The 3,480-nt window shown below is 39.3% G+C and overlaps 1 pseudogene; it reads right to left on the bottom strand.

Annotated features, from left to right (window-relative positions):
- Positions 1 to 353: 353 nt before the first annotated feature.
- On the bottom strand, positions 354 to 1,000 carry LOC111531190 (annotated as a pseudogene).
- Positions 1,001 to 3,480: the final 2,480 nt, after the last annotated feature.

Below are 3,480 nucleotides of genomic sequence, written 5' to 3'. Positions count from 1 at the left end.
ATCAGAATTTGTATGAATTCCCAAAAAAATCTTTCATTGACTGAATATGCCATAATGTAAAATGATTGAAATGGTATTTATGATTTTATAATTTTTAAAGTTATATTTTGTATATTCATATTTGTGATTTTGCATAAAATTTTAAAAGCTATAAAATGAAAGTATTATCAAATTTTTGACAACTGATGCTTCTCAGCAGGCAGTTCAACTGGTTCAAGGCCTCTTTATACTTCCCTAAATCCTCAAAGGCTGGAAAGGGACAGCAGGTTAGACACTGCACAGGGATATTACACCCCAGCATTGAAGGTCACATTCCAGGAGGTCCAGTCGAAAGTTGCAGATATCATGTTAACTCACACATGGATAACTGAAAGTCTGTTTGTAAAGTTCACATGTTAAACTCCTACAAGCTGTAAAACAGTTGATAGGTTTGTGATCCAATGTATTCCTTTCATGGTGTATAAAATGGATGTTGTTACCTGAACCTAAAATGAGAGTTCCACCTTGCTGAGCTGGATCTCCTTGAAAATCAAAGAGAGGGCCAGTCACTGCCCACCACAAGCTCCAAAGGCTTCCTGAGAGTTTAGGTGGGGGCTCTGTCCTGAGGAGGCCATTTCTTCACCTCTTTTCATTCCCAAACTTTTATAAATTTCCCTCTCAGGATGAAATAGATTTCATGAGAATATCCAGGCAGTTAGCAAAAAGGCTCAATAGGATGGTAGGATGACTGTTCAATCACTATAAGGGTGACATTTGCTTCTTGTAAGAAACTCTTCAGGATTTTTCAGAGATCCTCTATATATTCCTTGCAAATGTAAAACAGGAAATGTTGCACAAACAGTACCATGGCGCGGCGCTCCTGGAGGAGAGCTCCAAACGGCACCCACTACCTGTGGGAGTCCAGCACTGATAGCTCGACTATGGCAGCCACCAGGGACTGCCCATGCTCAGGGCCACTCAGGGCCTGGACAGGGGCAACACCACCGCTGAACTTCAACATTCTTAAAGAAAATAATTTTCCACTCAGAATTTCATACCCAGCCAAACTAGTTTCATAAGCAAAGGAGAAATAAAATCCTTTACAGAAAAGCAAATGCTGAGAGATTTTGTCACGACCAGTCCTGCCTTACAAGAGCTCCTAAAGGAAGCACTAAATATGGAAAGGAAAAACTGGTACCAGCCACAGCAAAAACACACCAAATTATAAAGGCCATAAACACTATGAAGAAACTGCATCAACTAATGTGCAAAATAACTGGCTAGCATCATAATGACAGGATCAAATTAACGCATAACAATATTAGCCTTAAACATAAATGGGCTAAATGCCCCAATTAAAAGATATAGACTGGCAAATTGGATAAAAATCAAGACCCATTGGTGTGCAGTATTCAGGAGACCCATTTTATGTGCAGACACACATAGGCTCAAAATAAAGGGATGGATGAATATTAACCAAGCAAATGGAAAGAAAAAAAAGCAGTGGTTGCAATCCTAGTCTCTGATAAAGCAAACATTAAACCAACAAAGATCAAAAAAGACAAAGAGGGGCATTACATAATGATAAAGGGATCAATGCAGCAAGAAGAGCTAACTATCCTAAATATATATGCACCCAATACAAGAGTACCCAGATTCATGAAGCAAGTTCTTAAGATCTACAAAAAGACTTAGAATCCCACACAATAATAGTAGGGGACTTTAACACCCCACTGTCAATATGAGACAGATCAATGAGACAGAAACTCAACAATGATGTTCAGGACTTGAACGTGGCTCTGGACCAAGTGGACCTAATAGACATCTATAGAGCTCTCCACCCAGAATCAGCAGAATATACATTCTTCTCAGCACCACATCACACTTTTTCTATAATTGACCACATAATTGGGAGTAAAACACTCCTCAGCAAATACAAAAGAACGGAAATCATAAAAAAACAGTCTCTTAGACCACAATGCAATCAAATTAGAACTCAGGATTAAGAAGCTCATTCAAAACCGCACAACTACATGGAAACTGAACATCCTGCTCCTGAATGACTACTGGGTAAATAACAAAATTAAGGCAGAAATAAAGATGTTCTTTGAAACCAATGAGAACAAAGAGACAACGTGTGAGAATCTCTGGGACACATTTAAAGCAGTGTGTAGAGGGAAATTTACAGCACTAAATGCCTACAAGAGAAAGCAGGAAAGATCTAAAATCGACACCCTAACATCACAATTAAAAGAACTAGAGAAGCAAGAGCAAACAAATTCAAAAGCTAGCAGAAGGCAAGCTTTTCAACAGATTTTCAGTGTAGACAAAACAACCCTGTACAGAAAGAAGCTGCCACCTAGGACTTATATAGCTAGACAGGAGAAGACATTTCCTGGCTTTCTTTTTTTTTTTAATACTTTAAGTTCTAGGGTACATGTGCATAACGTGCAGATTTGTTACATATGTATACTTGTGCCATGTTGGTGTGCTGCACCCATCAACTCGTCAGCACCCATCAATTCGTCATTTATATCAGGTATAACTCCCAATGCAATCCCTCCCCCCTCCCCCCCATGATAGGCCCTGATGTGTGATGTTCCCCTTCCCGAGTCCAAGTGATGTCATTGTTCAGTTCCCACCTATGAGTGAGAACATGCGGTGTTTGGTTTTCTGTTCTTGTAATAGTTTGCTAAGAATGATGGTTTCCAGCTGCATCCATGTCCCTACAAAGGACGCAAACTCATCCTTTTTTATGGCTGCATAATATTCCATGGTGTATATGTGCCACATTTTCTTAATCCAGTCTGTCATAGATGGACATTTGGGTTGATTCCAAGTCTTTGCTATTGTGAATAGTGCCACAGTGAACATACGTGTGCATGTGTCTTTATAACAGCATGATTTATAATCCTTTGGGTATATACCCAGTAGTGGGATGGCTGGGTCATATGGTACATCTAGATCTAGATCCTTGAGGAATCGCCATACGGTTTTCCATAATGGTTGAACTAGTTTGCAATCCCACCAACAGTGTAAAAGGGTTCCTATTTCTCCACATCCTCTCCAGCACTCGTTGTCTCCTGACTTTTTAATGATTGCCATTCTAACTGGTGTGAGATGGAATCTCATTGTGGTTTTGATTTGCATTTCTCTGATGGCCAGTGATGATGAGCATTTTTTCATGTGTCTGTTGGCTGTATGAATGTCTTCTTTTGAGAAATGTCTGTTCATATCCTTTCCCCACTTTTTGATGGGGTTGTTTGTTTTTTTCTTGTAAATTTGTTTGAGTTCTTTGTAGATTCTGGATATTAGCCCTTTGTCAGATGAGTAGGTTGCAAAAATTTTCTCCCATTCTGTAGGTTGCCTGTTCACTCTGATGGTAGTTTCTTTTGCTGTGCAGAAGCTCTTTAGTTTACTTAGATTCCATTTGTCAATTTTGGCTTTTGTTGCTGTTGCTTTTGGTGTTTTAGACATGAAGTTCTTGCCCATGCCTATGTC

Source organism: Piliocolobus tephrosceles, chromosome 12 (assembly GCF_002776525.5).
Source record: "Piliocolobus tephrosceles isolate RC106 chromosome 12, ASM277652v3, whole genome shotgun sequence".
NCBI classification, from domain to species: domain Eukaryota; kingdom Metazoa; phylum Chordata; class Mammalia; order Primates; family Cercopithecidae; genus Piliocolobus; species Piliocolobus tephrosceles.
This window is presented reverse-complemented; position numbering and strand designations above follow the sequence as displayed.